The sequence below is a fragment of the Schistocerca cancellata genome, chromosome 5 (assembly GCF_023864275.1).
Source record: "Schistocerca cancellata isolate TAMUIC-IGC-003103 chromosome 5, iqSchCanc2.1, whole genome shotgun sequence".
Lineage (NCBI taxonomy): Eukaryota > Metazoa > Arthropoda > Insecta > Orthoptera > Acrididae > Schistocerca > Schistocerca cancellata.
Window position 1 is genome coordinate 319361560 of NC_064630.1, and position 22932 is coordinate 319384491.

The following is a 22932-nucleotide window of genomic DNA, read 5'->3' on the forward strand; positions in this document are numbered from 1 at the left end:
AAAGAATGTTCAACTTCTGTATGCGAAACACTTTTTTTTATTTATAATCGTTTCGAAGCTAAACGGATCTAATATGCCAAATTACCTTTCGGGATACGTTAAACCTCTTAAAAATGAAAGTGGGTGCAAACAGAAAGATACATATCGTATTATTTTGCCCCCTCTACACACTAGCCATGTTTAATCAAGATCCTTTATTGACACCTGGAAATCTTTCCCTTTTAATAGTCTCTAGTCCTTAGATTTAATGCCGACGATTTGTGAAGGTAAGTTTATGCAGATGTGTCCCGTCCAGTCAGAAAAAATATAGGGAGGTTCCGTTTAATCGGAAAGTGCAAGTAGAGTCTATAGGGGTAGATACAACTCAGTGGCAAGATACAATTGTTTTCCATTGTGAGTCAGCGATCGCCCGTTCGCGGCAGATCGCAGCTATTCTGTGTCTGCCCCCCCCCCCCCCCACCCCCTTCCGCAGTGCAGACTCTCTCGACCCTTTGTATTCACACCAGACGTTAGTTGCATGCAGAGGATCGTGACACGCAGGTAGTCCTAGATTATGAGCGAATTATCGACATGTCTTCCAGTGAAAGTTAAGGCCACAGTTAACAGTGCACTCTTCTTCAATTTGATAAATGGCTCTGAGCACTATGGGACTTAACATCTGAGGTCATCAGTCCCCTAGAACTTAGAACTACTTAAACCTAACTAACCTAAGGACATCACACACATCCATGCCCGAGGCAGGATTCGAACCTGCGACCGTAGCGGTCGCGCGGTTCCAAACTGAAGCGCCTAGAACCGCTCAGCCACACCGGCCGGCCTTCAATTTGATATCTGAACACGCGATTATGTTATAAAAATCTAGAATTTCGGAGGTAGTGTCAGAAAAGAAGGACGCTTGAAATACTATCGCACAGGGCTACTCCCACGGAACTGGCACACAGCACAGTGATGCGAAGCATAATAAATTGTTCAGTAATACAAAGAGAGAAAAAAAAGAAGGGAAACCGCTCTGAAGAAAACCGGAAATAAATCGATTAAACTCAAAGATTTGGGAAAGGATTCATTGGTTTTGCTCTCAGAGTAAATAATCCTGTCTTTGCCGGCCGGGGTGGCCAAGCGGTTCTAGGCGCTACAGTCTGGAACCACGCGACTGCTACGGTCGCAGGTTCGAATCCTGCCTCGGGCATGGGTATGTGTGATGTCCTTAGGTTAGTTAGGTTTAAGTAGTTCTAAGGTCTAGGGGCTGATGACCTCAGCTGTTGTCCCATAGTGCTCAGAGCCATTTGAACCAATCCTGTCTTTACAGACGTTCTAGAATCTATTTCGGTTAATGTCAAGCACGGATCAAAATCCATTAAAGAATGCGATAGAAATTAAGATCAGAGGGAAATGTCGTACGCAGGTGTGTCTAGAGTTGTTGCACCTGCAACAGCAAAACCGACAACATCAAGGTACATTGGACCTGGAGCGAAAAGCCTCGCAGCATATGAAATTGAAGAAGCAAACGACTTGTCTTTACTGCAACTTCAGAAATTGTTGAAACAATTGGAATTACAGACCCTTCAAATAGAAAACGAAAAGTAAAAGCTGTTTCTTTGTTGTGTAAAAGAAATTAATAAAATTACAAGTACTTTTTATTTTTGCTCGCGACTGTGAATTATAATAACATGTCTATATGTTGCTTATTACATTCAATTAGTATACAATTAAATCAATGGAAAACGCATAAATAAACACGAGCATTTGCTGCCAATCCTGTTCATGACGAACCTTACTCTCACTGCTTTCCAGGCGTCTGCACGTAGTCTCGTTTTCATCAGGACTCTCGTTTTCGAAAAAATGGCTCTGAGCACTATGGGACTTAACATCTTAGGTCATCAGTCCCCTAGAACTTAGAACTACTTAAACCTAATTAACCTAAGGACATCACACACATCCATGCCCGAGAAAGGATTCGAACCTGCGACCGTAGCAGTCCCGCGGTTCCGGACTGCAGCGCCTAGAACCGCACGGCCACCGCGGCCGGCACTCTCGTTTTCGTCGCCGTCTTCATCTTCTTCTACATCTTTCCTGTTCTACAAATGATACTGAAAGTGATCATCCAGGTGTTTAGAGACGTTGTGTTGTACGGCACACGGTAGTGTTAGATTAGGGACTCTCTCTAAAGAAAGTCTTACACAGTTACCGATGACTGAAAATCGTTGTTCCAGCTGGCCAAAGGTATTTTTCAGGCGTCGACCAAATTTAACTGTCGCTGATTTCTTTCTGACTAAAAGATAGTGACCAACCATTGATATATTCCATACCCTGATTCACCAAGTGAAAACACATCCACCTTGTAACCTGAAATTATATTTCGAGTTGGGCTGCGTTTCCATGTTCTAGCGGCATGCACGCCAACACGCCATTCTGCATTTAATGCAAGTAAATTTCTCACCAGCATCTACGGTTGCCTGCACATTAACAGAGACATAACCTGTTCTAATGATGTATTCACCAGCATGTAATGCTGTATTTCTAATTTATATTTGGATGCAATCCGAACAACCTGTAACAATTGGCAGTCATTATATTCTTGTCATTGTAGCTTAGCCGTAGTAATTACCTGCATTTGAGACGGGAAATGAAAACAGTCGTGAGCTTCTAAAACTATCTGATCCATAACATCGTTCAATGTTTTACATACTGTTGTCCGGTCAACTTCAGAGTCTTGGACCTTATCAGTCTGGAGTTATGGATCGCCCACACAACGAAGAAGTATCTCCATTCGTCTTCGGGAAGTCAGGTCTCCTCCATGTGTTTCGTCATGTACTGGTATATATTCTGCCGTTAAGATGTCAACATTTTCAGTTTCAAATTTACTGAAGGGAAAAAAATCGCAACACCAAGAAGCAGTTTTGCAACATGAACGAAAGTTGATAGCCAAAATTCTACATCTGAAACAGGCTGTCCATTAAGATTTCGCTTCAGTTGCATGAGAGTGGCACTAGCAGTGCCACTATGAGGATGCAAATCAGGTTTGCTTTAAATAAGCGCTGTCTCAGTCGTGAACGTTAGTTATCTTTGAGATTGCACGGGGTGAGATGATGATAGTCAAGAATGCCTTTAATTCAACAGAGATGCCAGTATCAACGGCTCAATAAATTTGATTGAGGTTGTGTAACACGGCTACGGGAAACTGGACGTCTCTTCTGCGATATTACAGAAAGACGTGACAGGAATGTAACCACTGTACATAAAACTGGTCGCGGGAGTATACGGTGGGAGGAAGGCCGGACTCCGGACGGCCAAGTGGCACTACCACGAGGGAAGACCACCGTGTTTGGTGTATGGTTCTGGCGCATCGTACTGCATCTGCAGCAACAATTTGAGCAGCAGTTTGCACAACAGCGACGCAAAGAACTGCTGCAAATCGGTTACTTCAAGGGCAGCTTTGAGCCAGACGCCCTGCAGCGTGCATTCCACCAACCCCGAAGCCCAGCCATTTGCGACTTCAGTAATGTCAAGCGAGAGGTCATTGGAATGGAGATATGTTGTGTTTTCCGATGAAAGCAGTTTCTGCCTCAGTTCCAGAGATGGCCATGTGCTGGTTTGAGGGATGCGATTTCGTATGACAGCGGGTGCACTCTCGTGGTTATCCCACGCACCCTGATCTCAAATTTGTACGTCAATAAGATGATTGTACGTGCTGCGCTGCCGTTCATGAACAACATTCCAAGGATGTTTTCCAACAGGATAATGCTCGCCTACACACCGCTGCTGTAACTCAACATGCCGGCCGGGGTGTCCGAGCGGTTCTGGCGCTACAGTCTGGAACCGTGCGACCGCTACGGTCGCAGGTTCGAATCCTGCCTCGAGCATGGATGTAAGTTATGTCCTTAGGTTAGTTAGGTTTAAGTAGTTCTAAGGTCTAGGGGACTGATGACCTCAGAAGTTAAGTCCCATAGTCCTCAGAGCCATTTGAACCATTTTTTAACTCAACATGCTCTACAGAGTGTCAGCATGTTGTCGTGGCCTGCTAGTTCACCAGACCTTTCCCCAATCGAGTACATATGGGACATCATCGGTCGACAACCCCAGCTATCGTTAACCGTCTGTCTGTTGACCGATCAACAGGCTTGTAACTCCAACCCATGAACTGACATGCAGCCGCAGTATAATAATGAAATTGTGAGTTCGGGTCGTGAGTCGTGCTTGCGTAGCTCAGGTGGTAGAGCACTTGCTTGCGAAACGCAAAAGTCCCTAGTTCGAGTCTCGGTGCGGCACACAGGAAGTTTCAATACACGTTTGAATGGTAGCACTCAACATTCTGGCGGTTACACCGCTTATTATTGTACGAGCACTTCACATTTTCTATGGCCTATCTCGCGCTTACATTAACTTGTGATCTTGCAATGTTAACCACCTACATATGTTACTTAGACGGATGTATTCACGAAATTTCATTGCTCTACATTCAATATTTTTTGTGTTGCTATTTCTTCCGTCAGTGTAATACATCTACATCTACATCTACATGGATACTCTGCAAATCACATTTAAATGCCTGGCAGAGGGTTCATCGAACCACCTTCACAATTGTCTATTATTCCAAGCTCGTATAGCGCGCGGAAATAATGAGCAGCTATATCTTTCCGTACGAGTTCTGATTTCCCTTATTTTATCCTGGTGATCGTTTCTCACTATGTAGGTCGGTGTCAACAATACATTTTCACAGTAAGAGGAGAATGTTGGTGATTGGAATTTCGTTAGAAGATTCCGTCGCAACGAAAAACGACTTTGTTTTAATTATTTCCAGTGCAAATCCTGTATAATTTCTGTTAGACTCTCTCCCCTATTCCGCGATAATGCAAAACGTGCTGACCTTCTTTGAACTTTTTCGATGTACTCCGTCAAGCATATCTGGAATGATCCCACACCGCGCAGCAGTATTCTAAGAGAGGACGAACAAGCGTAGTGTAGGCAGTCTCCTTAGTAGGTCTGTTAACATTTTCTAAGTGTCCTTCCAATAAAACGCAGTCTTTGGTTAGCCTTCCCCACAACATTTTCTATGCGTTCCTTTATTTAAATTGTTCGTAATTGTAATACCTAGGTATTTAGTGGAATTTACAGCTTTTAGAATAGACTGATTCACCGAGTAATCGAAGTTCAACGCGTTCCTTTTAGCACTCATGTGGATGACCCCACATTTCTCGTTATTTAGGGTCAACTGTCACTTTTCGCACCATTACGTAGTAAGATCTATTAACATCCCTCCGGATCTGATAACGGTCCTCAAGGTTGACCAGCAGGAACATCGCCATGGTGCTGGCTGATAGACAGGGCTTAAGAGCTAGCAAGACCCACCACCACCATAATAACACCATAGATGGTATGTCAGTGTGAAAGCTACATTCTGTCCTTCACTCACAGCCCGACAAGAAAAGCCAAGATACATCTTGGCATAGTAGAATCTACAACGTTTGTTCATATTCAACATACCCTACTGGCCATTAAAATTGCTACACCAAGAAGAAATGCAGACGATAAACGGGTATTCATTGGACAAATATATTGTACTAGAACTGACATGTGATTACATTTACACGAAATTTGGGTGTATAGATCCCGAGAAATCAGTACCCAGAACAACCACCTCAGGCCGTAATAACGGCCTTGATACGCCTGGGCATTGAGTCAAACAGAGCGTGGATCGCGTGAACAGATACAGCTGCCCATGCAGCTTCAACACGATACCACAGTTCATCAAGAGTAGTGACTGGCGTATTGTGACGAGCCAGTTGCTCAGCCACCATTGACCCGACGTTTTCAGTTGGTGAGAGGTCTGGAGAATCTGCTGGCCATGGCAGCAGTCGAACATTTTCTGTATCCAGAAAAGCCCGTACATGAACTTCAATATGCGGTCGTGCATTATTCTGCTGAAATGTAGGGTTTCGCAAGGATCGAATGAAGGATAGAGCCACGGGTCGTAACACATCTGAAATGTAACGTCCACTGTTCAGAGTGCCCGTCAATGCGAACAAGAGGTGACCGAGACGTGTAGCCAATGGCACCCCATACCATCACGCCGGGTGATACGCCAGTATGGCGATGACGAATACACGCTTCCAATATGCGTTCACGGCGATGTCGCCAAACACGGATGCGACCATCATGATGCTGTAAACAGAACCTGGATTCATCCGAAAAAATGACGTTCTGCCATTCGTGCACCCAGGTTCGTCGTTGAGTACACCATCGCATGCGCTCCTATCTGTGATGCAGCGTCAAGGGTAACCGCAGCCATGGCCTCCGAGCTGATAGTCCATGCCGCTCCAAACGTCGTCGAACTGTTCGTGCAGGTGGTTATTGTCTTGCAAACGTCCCCATCTGTTGACTCATGGATCGAGACGTGACTGCGCGATCCGTTACAGCCATGCGGATAAGATGCCTGTCATCTCGACTGCTAGTGATACGAGGCCGTTGGGATCCAACACGGCGTTCCGTATTACCCTCCTGAATCCATCGATTCCATATTCTGCTAACACTCATTGGATCTCGACCAACGCGAGCAGCAACGTCGCGATACGAGAAACCGCAATCGCGATAGGCTACAATCTGACCTCTACCAAAGTCGGAAACATGATGGTACGCATTTCTCCTCCTTACACGAGTCATCACAACGACGTTTCAACAGGCAACGCCGGTCACCTGCTGTTAGTGTATGAGAAATCGGTTGGAAACTTTCCTCATGTCAGCACGTTGTAGGTGTCGCCACCGGCGCCAACCTTGTATGAATGCTCTGAAAATCTAATCATTTGCATATCACAGCATCTTCTTCCTGTCGGTTAAATTTCGCGTCTGTAGCACGTCATCTTCGTGGTGTAGCAATTTTAACGGCGAGTACTGTAGATACATCTTCGAATCGTGTAAGACTTAACTACATCTCGTTTTTATTCGTATCGCTCGTTGTTCCGCCTTCCGGAGAAAGACAGGGCTGTAAAGAGCGGCGGAGTATCGGACGTTTTGCAGGTTGGGTCTTGCCTCGCCTTACTTCTGCCAAATGTACGGTGCAAATGAAGGCCGTGCCAGGGTTTCAGGATTTGTGCCCAGGTCGCACAACGAGGGGGACTGTGGCTGGGGCTGGGCACGTGAACCAGGGCGCGGTGGGCGCGCCTGCCGACTGCTGAGGCGGCGGCGCTCGTTAGGCGGCAGGTGGTGGCGGTATAAATAGCGACACGAGGACCGCCGACGCCCGCTCGAGGACCGGTTGGGTCCGCGGGCCGCGGTAGCGGCCGAGGCCGCTCGCGCAGCCGCCTGCACTGTAGCCGCTACAGCTGAAGAGCGGACAAGGTAGCTCCCAGCGTCCTAGGATTGGCTGCGAAAAACTGGGCATTGTACCAGAAAACTTGCATCGTTTAGATCACAGTACTATCCCTTGTGTGCTGTTCAAGAAAGTCTGCTGAATTAGTTGTCCTACAGCGTAAACAAACGGCGTGGATATTTGAATACGGCTGGGATCATTTAATGTGGGGGCGGCGATGGGGTTACCACACGGGTCTGTTCTGGGTCCGTTGGTCTTCGTGATACCGAGTGAGATGGCGCAGTGGTAAGCACATTGGAGTAGCATTCAGGAGGACGACAGTTCAATCCCGTGTCCGGCCATCCTGGTTTAAGTTTTCCGTGATTTACCTAAATCGCTTTAGGCAAATGCCAGGATGGTTCCTTTGACAGGGCACGGCTGAATTTCTTCGCCGTCCTTCTCCAATCTGACGAGACTGCTGACCTCAAGGTTTGGTCTTTTCCCCCCAGATCAATCCAATCCAATAAATCTTCATGATAACCACACCACGGACAAAAAATAAATTCTCCTCCGGAGATATCATGCTAATACAGTGTGACACCACCTCCAACCTTGATAATGGCCGTACCATTGCTGTATGTGTTTAACGATTTCTATATTAACGAAGCCGTTTTTACATTTCATAACAGTTTTGCCGAAATAGATATTACCAGTGATCCCCTCATCACCGATTCTTTACACAACTGGACATGTAGCACAGTGAATAATTTTTCTGGTGCAGCCTGTGGTATAAATAGAGGCATAACCTGTTCTAATGATGTATTCATCAGCATGTAATGCTGTATTTCTAAATTCTAAGAACATTTTTTGCGAATAGAATCAGTAGTAAAGAACCAATGGATTGAAATATCATGATTGAAGCTGAAGTTTTACTGCATGAATAGTGAAAATCTAGTAGGCGATAAACTTTTAGCCTTTCAGTATTTCATGGGGATGAGGCGGGAGAGGAGAGGAGGACAGTAGGAAAAGTTAATTTTTTCCTAAAGGAACAAATACTTAATGTTGTTGTTGTTGTGGTCTTCAGTCCTGAGACTGGTTTGATGGAGCACTCCATGCTACCCTATCCTGTGCAAGCTTCTTCATCTCCCAGTACTTACTGCAACCTACATCCTTCTGAATCTGCTTAGTGTATTCATCTCTTAGTCTCTCTCTACGATTTTTACCCTCCATGCTGCCCTAAAATGCTAAATTTGTGATCCCTTGATGCCTCATAACGTGTCCTACCTACCAGTCCCTTCTTCTTGTCAAGTTGTGCCACAAACTCCTCTTCTCCCCAATTCTGTTCAATACCTCCTCATTAGTTATGTGATCTACCCATCTAATCTTCAGCATTCTTCTGTAGCACCATATTTCGAAAGCTTCCATTCTCTTCTTCTCCAAACTATTTATCGCCCATGTTTCACTCCCATACAAGGCTAGACTCCATACAAATACCAACCATACAGTAAAGCTGCATGCCCTCGGGAAAAATTACGGCTGCATTTTCCTCTTGCTTTCAGCCGTTCGCAGTACCAGCACAGCAAGGCCGTTTTGGTTAGTGTTACAAGGCCAGATCAGTCAATCATCCAGACTGTTGCCCCTGCAACTACTGAAAGGGCTGTTGCCCCTCTTCAGGAACCACACATTTGTCTGGCCTCTCAACAGATACCCCCCGTTGTGGTTGCACCTACCGTACGGCCATCTGTATCGCTGAGGCACGCAAGCCTCCTCACCAACGGCAAGGTCCATGGTTCATGGGGGGAAGAAATACTTAATCGTGCAAGCATTTGATAGCTTGCTCTCACATATGACATAGTCACACATATTTGTTTTACAAAAAAATCTACCTATAATTAATAGCAGCTATGTATCTCTTCGTAATAACATCTGTATTTATAAAAATGCTGCATCTCCACATTTTAAGTTCTTTGACCTGTCTTGACTTCTTGTTTACAAATGTGCTGTGAATTTGCAACTGTATACATCTACTCTTACTATAATTAAAAAACCATGTATCTCCTACTGGAAACAGAAGCTATTTTTCGATTTGTCTCGATTTTTGAAACTTACGTTTACAATGCGCCCCTTTGAATTTTACCAGTGTATTATTATGAGGCCAAGAATTAACCTGATTTGGAAAAAAGTTAATTTAGACTGTCAAAGCACCAATATATCGCGCACTGAACCAAAATCACTATTCGTAACTGAAGGTAGTTGTTCATAATCTTACGATTATACGAAATGTTGAAAATCAAGTATTTGTTCCCTAGCAGTCGTCAGATAGGCAGCCTGAAACTTGACCTTACAGCGTTGTAGACATTTAATAAAGTAGATTTTCAGCCACTGTCGTCTCCACGACAAATCCTTCTTTGCCAGTGATCAGCGTACTGCACTAAAGCTTGAAGTTCGACAGAGACAATGGAATATTTATTGCATCTGCTTTCTGCTGCATTTTACTAAATAAATGTATCACACTGAAGAAGGTTCTCAGTTAAAGTGATCAATACATTCAAAATTCAAAAATGTCATACAAATCCACGCAATACTCACGTTTTTTGTGAGAAAACGAACCGTGAAATAATCCGGGCTTGTTAGAAACATTTCTTAATCTTGTAGCTTGAAACTATGTAGGAAATAAACATTTTCGCTAGACTTCATGCACTGCATATGCTGCATATGAAACACATGACATGCCGTAATTAGCACTGCTACCCTATGGCAGCTACGATTAACAGGGTTATAAATTCATGAGCTGCTGCCTGCATTGTAAGCAACCCATTCTGACAGTGAGTTTATACGAGTACAATCTACCTGTTGCTGGCCTGGCGAGTGCATGTTCCTTTGCACGCCAATTACCCCTAATCAAACGAACGTCGTAGCACAGGAATGGAATCACGAACTCAACGTCCTGCATTAACGTATACAGTTTTCTAATCTGACGGTTCCCTGGAAGTTCCCTTCGTCGGTTCTGGCTCTTTTTTACTTCTGGAATTTTGGAAGAAAATGCTGTTTTCGAAAATTATCGTAACGTAATATGACCTAGAGCAAAATACTGCCTGAAGACTGAACGCTCATTGTTGCACTTCAATAAAGTTAAAGGTTCCGCAACACGAAAAGTGGTTTCAGCACTCAATGATTTACTAGGTATAGTACTATCGGTGATGGTACGCACTTCACTTAACGTACCTCAGAGGTAACTTACCCAGAGGAAAATAGGCAGACCACGGTTTAACATGCGCTCCAAACTACGGAGCAACTTCACATTTTTAACAGACACAGATCATTGCCTGAGGGGAAAAGGAAAAGAGAAGATAAACAACTGAGAATTTTATTTCGAATGTTTGGGTTTATGGCTAATATTTTGCCCGCTAGCCATGAAGTCACATAAAAAAATCCATAATATGCATAATTTCTTAACAAGGTAACCTGAAACGTAAAGAAGGAAATAAGAGATTTCATATCCAGTCAAACAAATGAAACTGATAAGCGAAAATCTGAATAGTGATAATAAGCTGGACAAGTGATTTCACTTCATTTACGAATGTAAATTTCGGAATTTGAATTATTAATTTTTAGAATGACAGAAAGTATGAATGGAATATCTATGAGATAATCGGTTGGTACCAAAAGAATTCAGCAGGTTGGATACCATTAGGAACCGCTGTGCTCTGTGAATGTGAAATGAATATACGACGTTTGGGACTATTTATTTACAACAGATACAAAAGAGTTATGATGTGTTGGCAAATGTGCCAACACCTTGTAGATAGAGGAGGCCGAAATGCACGCTATCTAACGCAGACGGGCGTGAAGTCTGGAACAGGATACGTAATTAATGCTATAAAGAAAAGTACGTATCTAAGTTAATACTCAACTTTTAATTCCATCATTGTGGTACATCGCTCTTGACTACACAAATGAGACTCTCTCCAGATATGGTTAATGGCGCCTTGCTAGGTCGTAGCCATGGACTTAGCTGAAGGCTATTCTAACTGTCTCTCGGCAAATGAGATAAGGCTTCGTCAGTGTAGTCGCTAGCAAAGTCGTCGTACAACTGGGGCGAGTGCTAGTACGTCTTTCTAGACCTGCCATGTGGTGGCGCTAGGTCTGCGATTACTGACAGTGGCGACACGCGGGTCCGACATGTACTAATAGACCGCGGCCGATTTAAAGCTACCACCTAGCAAGTGTGGTGTCTGGCGGTGACACAAGTTACATGTTTGCATCTTTTACTGTCCTTCAAAGGAGCCACCAGCGTTGTGTATAACCCGTTGCCAGCGATGTGGAAGCCGTAGTATACCGTTTGCAGAGCCTGTTCTGTTGATGGTGCGAATGGAACGGTCTCCTGCCTGTCGAATCTCTGAAACATTTCTGAAGCGAATGCCACTAAGTGGTTCCTTCATCTTAGAAATAAAATCAAAGTCACCATCACCTGCGACCATCTTTGCGAAAGAAGCGGTGACACCTTCTGCGCAACCCACCCATCACTTTTCACGACAATGCGCGGGCACATACAGCACAAGCTGTGGCTGCTCTGTTTGGTCGATGGGACTGGGAAATGCTGTACCATCCACCATACTCCCAGGACATAAGTCTTTGTGAGTTTGATTTGATTCCGAAGATGATTTATAAAATAATATCCAACAAATTTTTAATTTGTGTTGTAATATTACCAGTGCCCACTACATAAATAGTTTATTAGTAATGGTTTCGTGTAAGTATGCAATTACAAGAAATTATTAGCCATAATACAAATTTCGTAATTTTTTAGTTAAAACGTTGTCAATGATGGTTTTTTGTTTTGCGTTTGCAGCTTGCAGTTGAGGTGTGATTTCTGCATGCTATTTTAACTAGCATTTTTTTCCTTTGTCATTGGTGAAGTCCATCAAAGATTAAAATAAAATAGGATCATAAATGACGAACAAGAAAACACAACAATACTAACAATGAGTAACGTATTATTTTTCGGACGGAGTGTAACACAGGTCACGGGCACTCACGGGCGAAAGGGAGCAAAGGGAAGAACCGTTTTACCGCACTCTGGCTCACCCCTCGCAAACATTCTCCTCGGCTGATGACTGTATACTGCTTTTAAAGGAGACGATATCGGGAATTACGTAAACTTTTTCGTATGAAATGAGACAAATATCACGATTGTATAGCACCTTTCGTTCCCTCCTCTTATGGAGGACGGCAGGCTGTTCTAGAGCTTAGAGGATTGGGTTCTAGACAGCGATTGGGTTAATGATTGTGCTGTTTTGCAATTTTATTAATTACTTTTTACAGTGATATTAGGTACGGGGTTGCTTAAAATGCTTAAGGCTACCGAACATCCAAAAAAAGAAGCTGGTGCGTAACGTACATTTCCCAAATCGGAAATTTTTTTCGAGCGGTTATTGGGGACATGTGGTGAATATCAGAGTTCACCTCCACTTAAATTCACGTCATTCCCTCCTTAAGATCCAAAGTATCAAGTATACGAAAGAAAATCAATACATAGCATCACAGTAAAAGAATGAATAAAGATGCAAAACAGCATGACCAACAACCCAATGTTTGTAAGAAGCACTATCCTACAAGCTCTAAAACAGCCGCCCATCTCCATAAGAGGAGGGAATGAAAGGTACTAAAATGAACTAAAGGATTAGAGCAGGTTCTGCTGCATATCACATTTCCAATGTGGGTAATTACTCCCTTAGGGGTAAAATGAAATTTTTTAACCGATGAAAACGAAAATGTTCAACTGTGTTTCGATTACGAAAATAAATTATTTTTATGACTATTTTTATGACTATTTTTATGACTATTTCGTAAGACTGTAATACTGATTAGCCAACGGCTTTGCTGCAGTGGTAACACCGGTTCCCGTCAGATCACCGAAGTTAGCCACTGTCGGATTGGACTAGCACTTGGATGGGTGATCATCCGGTCTTCCGAGCGCTGTTGGCGAGCGGGGCGCACTCAGTCCAGGCAAATGGGGAGCTGTTTGATTGAGAAGTAGCGGCTCCGGTCTCGTGAAAGTGCGATAGGGCTGGGAGAGCGGTGTGTTGACCGCATGCCCCTCCATATCCACATCCAGTAACGCCTGTGGGTTGAGGATGACACGGCGGTCGGTCAGTACCGTTGGGTCTTCATGGCCTTTTCGGGCAGAGTTTAGTTTTTTTTAATAATACCGATTGCAAAAGTTACCATTAATTACATACACTCCTGGAAATTGAAATAAGAACACCGTGAATTCATTGTCCCAGGAAGGGGAAACTTTATTGACACATTCCTGGGGTCAGATATATCACATGATCACACTGACAGAACCACAGGCACATAGACACAGGCAACAGAGCATGCACAATGTCGGCACTAGTACAGTGTATATCCACCTTTCGCAGCAATGCAGGCTGCTATTCTCCCATGGAGACGATCGTAGAGATGCTGGATGTAGTCCTGTGGAACGGCTTGCCATGCCATTTCCACCTGGCGCCTCAGTTGGACCAGCGTTCGTGCTGGACGTGCAGACCGCGTGAGACGACGCTTCATCCAGTCCCAAACATGCTCAATGGGGGACAGATCCGGAGATCTTGCTGGCCAGGGTAGTTGACTTACACCTTCTAGAGCACGTTGGGTGGCACGGGATACATGCGGACGTGCATTGTCCTGTTGGAACAGCAAGTTCCCTTGCCGGTCTAGGAATGGTAGAACGATGGGTTCGATGACGGTTTGGATGTACCGTGCACTATTCAGTGTCCCCTCGACGATCACCAGTGGTGTACGGCCAGTGTAGGAGATCGCTCCCCACACCATGATGCCGGGTGTTGGCCCTGTGTGCCTCGGTCGTATGCAGTCCTGATTGTGGCGCTCACCTGCACGGCGCCAAACACGCATACGACCATCATTGGCACCAAGGCAGAAGCGACTCTCATCGCTGAAGACGACACGTCTCCATTCGTCCCTCCATTCACGCCTGTCGCGACACCACTGGAGGCGGGCTGCACGATGTTGGGGCGTGAGCGGAAGACGGCCTAACGGTGTGCGGGACCGTAGACCAGCTTCATGGAGACGGTTGCGAATGGTCCTCGCCGATACCCCAGGAGCAACAGTGTCCCTAATTTGCTGGGAAGTGGCGGTGCGGTCCCCTACGGCACTGCGTAGGATCCTACGGTCTTGGCGTGCATCCGTGCGTCGCTGCGGTCCGGTCCCAGGTCGACGGGCACGTGCACCTTCCGCCGACCACTGGCGACAACATCGATGTACTGTGGAGACCTCACACCCCACGTGTTGAGCAATTCGGCGGTACGTCCACCCGGCCTCCCGCATGCCCACTATACGCCCTCGCTCAAAGTCCGTCAACTGCACATACGGTTCACGTCCACGCTGTCGCGGCATGCTACCAGTGTTAAAGACTGCGATGGAGCTCCGTATGCCACGGCAAACTGGCTGACACTGACGGCGGCGGTGCACAAATGCTGCGCAGCTAGCGCCATTCGACGGCCAACACCGCGGTTCCTGGTGTGTCCGCTGTGCCGTGCGTGTGATCATTGCTTGTACAGCCCTCTCGCAGTGTCCGGAGCAAGTATGGTGAGTCTGACACACCGGTGTCAATGTGTTCTTTTTTCCATTTCCAGGAGTGTATTTTTCAGACGCTAGCGTTAACGGGTGACACAGTATGGTGGAGGTTACAACTTGTAAAACGAATGTATGAACATCATCTTCACATAGCTCGACCCCTACACACATACTTCGTCCTTTGTATCATGTATGTAAGACAGCCAAACTGAGACATACACATCATATATATTTAAACACCTCAGGAAAATTCCTTCTACGAGTAGTAAATAGTTCCAGCCAGCAATGGACCATATATTCCTTCATTATTAACTTCACAACAATAACCGAACTAGCTGACAATGCAACATAATAGTAACTGCGTAGTGGCCATTACAGTGCTCTAAGGCCAATTGTTATTATTATTATTATTATTATTATTATTGATGGCAGCGGCCAGACACAAAGCATTGGGAGCCTGAAATTATCCAATTACTACTAGTTCAGAGGTAAGCGTCAAGCATGCTAGTGATTTACAAAAAAAATTGTCCTTAAATATAGTGCATACATTTTAATTCAGCTGATTTTAAATCGGGGTGCATAGGTTACAGAAGTAAGTTCGTACTGAGAATTGCTTCATCATTCCATAAAAACAGTTTTCTTGAAATGAGCAGTACCAAGTGCCTCATTGACTTATTAGTTCGTGGTTCAATAAAAAGGCCTAAGAAATTGTTGTTGTTCTGGTCTTCAGTCCTGAGACTGGTTTGATGCAACTCTCTGTGCTACTCTAACCTGTGCAAGCTTCTTAATCTCCCAGTACCTACTGCAATCTACATCCTTCTGAATCTGCTTAGTGTATTCATCTCTTGGTCTCCCTCAACGATTTTTCCCTCCACGCTCCCCTTCAATACTAAATTGATGATCCCTTGTTGCCTCAGAACATGTCCAACCAACCGATCCCTTCTTCTAGTCAAGTTCCAGTCACCATTGTCAAAATCTTTCTCTAAGTCTACAAATGCTAGAAACGTAGGTTTGCCTTTTCTTAATCTTTCTTCTAAGATACGTTGTAGGGTCAATATTGCCTCACGTGTTTCAGTATTTCTACGGAACCCTAACTGGTCTTCGCCGAGGTCGGCTTCTACCAGTATTTCCATTCGTATGTAAAGAATTCGCGTCAGTATTTTGCAGCTGTGACTTATTAAACTGATAGTTTGGTAATTTTCACATCTGTCAACACCTGCTTTCTTTGGGATTCATCCAGGTCCCATCTCCTTAAATTCCTACCTTTTTGCAGAAATTAAACAGCGTTAGTCCCTCTTGTTTGTTTAAATGTAAGTGTTCAAAGAAAATTCTCCTACATTCTAAAGTGTAGTTAATTCCTGATGTTCATAATGGTGGCGGGTAGAGAAGGGTGGAGGGTACCAACTAAAGTCTAACTTACACTCATCTAGTACAGTGAAGTAAACTTAGTTCCGCTAGCTGCACCGACTCACAGGTGTCGCCGGCGTCTGTGTTTGTGGGGGCGGCACCCACGCCCACGCACGGCCACGGCGCGTTGTTTACCCGCGGCCTCGCGTGCCTCACGACACGCCGGCTCACGCTCCGCCCGCGATCGCCAAACTTCGATAAACGGCGCTCTGCCAGTCCACAGGTGAGCATCGATCGCAGATCACAGTCCGGCGATCGCACGCACGCGTTGCGTAAAAAGCACTGCCTTCTGCGCTGACACCGGTAAGGCGCTACTGCACAGTTATAGCCGGTTCGTCTCTATCAGGACGCAGGTTCATTTCGAAACTGTTTCCTCTAGCCTACACGTGTAAATAATGTGCACAGGATTCGAGCTAGTCTGTTTTGTACAGCTTATGTACGATTCACGTTTTGCTCTTACGGATTTAGGGGCGTGCTTTAAGAACATTTTTTTTCTTTGCTCGTCCAGTGCGTATTAGTGCCAGCAACTTTGTTTTCACACTGTTGCCTTGTAATTGAAATTCCGCCAGTTATCGTAACTAGTGAAGATATTAGTTTGTGTGCTGCTAAGGCAGTTTCATCAGTGTTGACGATGTACAGTGTGATTCAGCAGATCCTACTGATGTCGTTTTATGCAACACGGAATGGTATATCTGGTCTTGAAAAACCACGAGAGAAATTTTCGTATTCTCTTGCTCACTTTGAGCGAAATACGAGTCCTGTAGCAACAATGAACAACAACTTTTTTGTAACGTATTTGATGTTAAATTTTTTACTGGGGTACGTTTTCGCTTGAGACCATAGTTTTTCAGATATTCAAGGGAAACCGACAAAACTGACCTTCCAACGGACTCCCACTCTCACATTCAGCTCCTAGCAGTGAGGATTTGTACTATGTTGTTCATGGAACTCCTTCCTACCACTGTACAGAAATTTGCGACTGCACGAATTAATTCCCACATTCCACCTTTTTTGGTCTTCACTGACTGGCTTTAGTAAGCCAACGACATAGTTGAGAGCCTATGACTTGTAAAACTAACGCTTGTGTAAATTTTAGCTAAGAATTTTGTGAATTTTAAGAGCATAAAATGAACAATTACATGGTTATATTCGTCAGGTTTTCAGACTACACGACTACTCTCATCCGACTATACTGGTGACATGACAGCACAATCAGCATAGACAACAAATGGTCGAATGTCAGGAATAGTTACCGCAGTCGGAAATTTTTGTACAGTTTTAGTAGAGATTGGAACAACGTACTAGAAAGCCTGACTGATGAGGGATTAGTGTGGGGATGGAGACGGGTTTGAAGCTCACTTTAGCACGTTCTTCTCGAATAACTTGAAAACTGGGGCGTCCAGCGAAAACATTTGCAGTAAAAAAATTAACTACATTAAATAGCCTAGGAAAACGCCCTGTTCACTTTTTCTACGGAACTAATAGATTAACCTTAGCGAGTGAGAGATTATGAGAAACTCGCGTGTGCTTTTTAGAGGCAAGAAGTAACACTGTGGATCGCATGAGGTAACATCGGTAGGGGCAGCTCAACCACCCTGCCTACAGTGCCGTGCAACGTTGCAGCTTCCAGTATTTCAGTAACGACTGGAGTATCGAAACAAGTCTTCAGTAAATAAAAGCAGCAACTGTGATATAATAACATCGGTAACATCTGTTGAAACACGGAAGCAACTAATGCCCCTATACAGATAGGGATACTTATAACTAACTCCTGGGATTCAGAAAACGACAGGGCGAGAACTACAAGACGTACAGGAAAGTGACATATATCAGTCGATAGAGCTCCTTTCCAATTTTAGATCTGCAATATTCGCCATGGTGTAACTATACTAGAGGGCAGGCATTCCTGACCGTGTAAAGAGCCGCGTGGTCTAGGGCGTCTTGTCACGGTCCGCGTGGGCCGTCGGAGGTTCGAGTCATCCCTCCGGCATGGGTGTGAGTGTCGTCCTTGGCGTAAGTTAGTTTAACTTAGATCAAACAGTGTGTAAGCTTAGGGACTGATGACCTCAGCAGTTTGGTCTCATAAGACCTTACCACAATTTTTTTTTCCATGTAAAGAAATCATCCGCTCCGTATTGTCGCTTCGAATCAGTTCGCCCTTGCAGGTAGGCAACACAAAGAGCAGATCTCCAAATCGAGCTACTGTCGTTGCAATTTCAATGAATGCACATACGTACTCTTCCTCTCGTACTGACGTTGTCGTGTCACAAACGGGACTTGACCATCCGTAATGTGATTTAAAAACTCGGATGGATACTCTATCCATTGCTATGTGTCTAAAAATTGTATGGGTTGTAGTTTTCACACAGTGGTCTTCTGAAACCTCGGAGGTACTTACGAATATTCAAATGTTCAAAAGCATGTGAATTCCTAAGGGACGAAACTGCTGAAGCCATCGGTCCCCAGATTTACACACTGCTTAAACTAACTTATGCTAAGAACAACATACATACCCATGCCAGAGGGAGGACTCGAACCTCCGGCGGGAGGAGCCGCGTAATCCGTTACATGGCGCCTCAAACCACGCGGTCACACCGCGCCACGCTTACGAATAATCCTGATCTACTAAGTTCGGAAAATCGTAGCAATATGAACCCAGTGATACTTTTAATACATTCTAAGGCTTTTGGAAATAATTTTTAAAGAAATGCCAAGAAAATCTGTTATATTTGTGGCACAGTTTATCGTCACGTCCATTTCAGTGTCAACAAAGCGCAATGGAATCGGAATTGCACTGTGGGACATAACGCATTTAGCAGGTGTTACAATATGCAGCATTGTGGACATTGACATAGTTCACATCACTGTACTCACCTTTTACCCACATACTCAACAGTGATAAAGATTATATGTGAAAGATAACAATGATTTCTGAAAGTATTGTTTTGGTATAGCAGTTCATTCTATGTATCAGTGTGTTACAAACTGAGCTCCGATGTGCTACTAAAGTAGAGTTATGAGGTGATACCACGCCAGATAAAAAAAAAAAAAATGGTTCAAATGGCTCTGAGAACAATGGGACTTAACAGCTACGGTCATCAGTCCCCTAGAACTTAGAACTACTTAAACCTAACTAACCTAAGGACATCACACAACACCCAGTCATCAAGAGGCAGAAAAAATCCCTGACCCCGCCGGGAATCGAACCCAGGCGCGGGAAGCGAGAACGCTACAGCACGACCACGAGCTGCGGACTCCAGATAAAACACGGTCACATTTATAACAAAAGTAGGATGTATAACCGGGTATTTACACTTAACAGTGTAATCAGCATGTGGAAGTAACATTACTTTAATATCATGTACGACAGAAATGTGCAAAATTCACAGATTTTCATTTCTAGATTCTTGACATCGCAATGAAGGTGTTTAGCCGCGCGGTTAGAGGCGTCATGTCACTGACTGCGCGGCCTCTTCCGCCGGAGGTTCGAGTCCTCCCTCGGGCATGAGTGTATGTGTTGTTCTTAGCATAGGTTAGTTTAAGTAGTGTGTAAGTCTAGGGAGCGATGGCCTCTGCAGTTTGGTCCCTTAAGAACTCACACATTGTAACGTCACAATAGGTTTCGTTACATAGTTAAAAACAGTGTTATGTTGGTATCATCTGATAGACATTATCAGCGTAAATTCAATTACATTACATAATTAATGAACAGTGAAATAATCTCAGCCCCAAATTACATGCATGTAGAAACAGTTATGGATCAAAGTCTTTTATTCTCATTACAATATGCACGTCCTGTGTCCCTATTTACATTTCCCCACCTCTCCTTTAAGTACGTGGTCAGGTGTAAATGTTTTGAGTGTGGTAGCAGACAAACCAGAGATGTAGTGGGTCTCAGAATCTTCTACCAACTTTAACACAGTGAGTGGAAGGCAGAGAGCAGGAACAGGATGGTTCGACCAGAGGTGCGAAAGTCTAAACAAAACGTTTTCTTACCAGAGGTTGGTCATGGGCCTCCCCCACCACCTCTCGCTGCTCGGGAGAAAGAGCCGCGCAACGGTTACGGGGGAGTTTTTTGGAAAACAGGTGAGCGACCAGACGTTCCTTCAGAACGCTGCGTCGAAATCGGGACAAAGGTATTTGAATGTTTAAATATATTTAATGTTAACAATTTATTTATCAAAGGATTTTTCGCGATTGATTAATTAAGATCCATTTATTGATTTTTTTTCAATTTATCCGATATAAGAATATCTTCTCCGTTCGAGATTTCCGTTACGACCCGCCACGTGGTGCATAGTTTCAAACTGTAACCGCCGAGAAAGCTAATAGAGGGAGTTGTAGCCAGTTTTTGCGATTCCTGAACATTTATGCTAGCGTGTGTCGACGTTTAACAACTTACTGAAAATTTCGTGACGAGTGTAGCTTTTCTAAGATGAATCATTTCGTATTCAAGCACTTCGCGCTGGAGATTCCAGCCACGAGTCCTGCTCGATGCCAGCTACTGTACATAAAAAATCTGCATAGAGAAATAGTTACGATATTTGCATTTCAGTAAAAACTTAGTGCAAGTGTATGCATCAGCATAGTAGTGTAGTGACCACGTGCTCTCCAAGATTTTCCTTTCCCCCACAGGACGATGCAAATCAAAGGCAACACGGCTTGTAATTCAAACATAGTTAAATGATAAGTCAAAGAAGAATTAGTGAAATGTGTATTCAAAAGATTGTTAAGAAGTAACTTCATAAATTTGTCTAATGTTGGTTAAAATAAAATTAACTTTGTTTTTCAAAGTAATTTCCGTACTCCGTTTGCTCATTTAAACCATACATAAGAAAAGAGAATCATATCAATCACGCTGCCCCTTGGCTTATTGGCACAAGACTAGATTCGTGCAAGATTTAGTTTTCTCTGACCATCCCCAAAATTACAATTGCTTTATCCGTTGCGACTTCACATTCAATCGATAAGATTGTATTCTGAACTTTGATGGGCCTAAACATCAATTCTAAAGCGCGCAGGATGGTCAGGGAAGGTTACGCTGCCGAGAGAGAATAAGTGTGCATAAGATCCTTCCCCACAGCAGCCTTGTATAAAAATGAATAAAAGTAATCCCTGCTAAGAAAATTAAGCAAACTCCCTTCTCAGCCTGCCACAGACAGGGAGAATTAACGACATTTACGATCTAAATACCAGTCTTTGGGAGCTTGCAACATATTTGAAAATTTGTTTTGAAGGCGCTTACATTACAACCGAATCACTGATGAGGAAGCTGCGACTTCGACATGCACACTGCCGAAATAAACACGTCATTCAAATGAGATTAGACGGATTTTACTATTAATTTTTCGAGATTATCTTACAGTTGGTTTATTTCCACAAAATGTATACGTTTGAATCATAGCCAGATTGAGTACAGTAATCCTTTATAAAAATTATTGTTCCACAACTGATATCTTTCCATCGCAAACTACAGCTTGCGCCTCTCCTGGCTGACATATTACGATGTACACGTAAATCGCAAGACTGAAATAGTCCAGGTAGTCGATAGAGTTACACGTAATATTTCCATACCTCTCTCTCTCTCTCTCTCTCTCTCTCTCTCTCTCTCTGTGTGTGTGTCTCTCTGTCTCTTTCTCTCGCTCTCTCTCCGTTCGAACAAGCATCGAAAGGCCCAACGGAACCGACCGACCGTCGTGTGGTCCTCAGCCGGTAGCACGCTGATATGGAGGGACATGGGGTGAGCACACCGCTCTTCCAGCCGTTGTCAGTTTTCACGACCGGAGCCGCTACTCTTCAGTCAACTAGCACCCCAGTTGACAACAGCGCTCCGCAGAACCAGATGGTCACCCATCCAACTACTAGCCAAGTCCAACAGCGCTTAGCTGACGGGAACGTGGTGTCCCAGATATCTGACTGCCGCTTTGTTATGGAGAAAATGATGTAAGTGCTTTTGGAGCGTATTGTCAGTAACAATAAATTCCTTGTATGTCCAACTGTGATTATAATTAGAGATTTTTTTGAATTGGTTATGAGTACAGCTAAAGTAGTAATAAATCTTACTATAACATATTTTTCGTAATATGTGTTCACTTATTTGCTCTTCACGGGAATCAGTCATTAACTACTTGTCAAATATTTGCTACTGTCCATAAGGGCAGTTTAAAAGTAATGCTTGTCATCAGACATATCTAGAAGGTTGAATCCATTTCACTGTGTGCAACTAACGTATCCACGGCAACAGTTATCAAAACTGATATTTTAAAATATTTGGTTCGACTAAGGACATCTACGGAAATGTCGCTCTTGCATAATTTTGACCAGTCTGTAGTTATTTAGAGATCGTTCAAGCCTCAATGAGTATCACAGTTAACCTACAACTTGTCGACTAATCCGTTGCACAACGTATCTGTTATTTCTATTTATATCGAAATAGTCTGTCTGTACGATACTGAAAATACAACACAAATATCATCTCTCTGGAATATAATTGGTTAGTTTTATTAAGGGAACTAAATGTCTTCCCCCTTGAATAGTGGGACTGCTGAAAGTACCTAAAATAAAAATACGCTGTTGTCGGTCACAGGAACAGAAAAAAATGTTCAAATGTGTGTGATATCTTATGGGACTTAACTGCTAAAGTC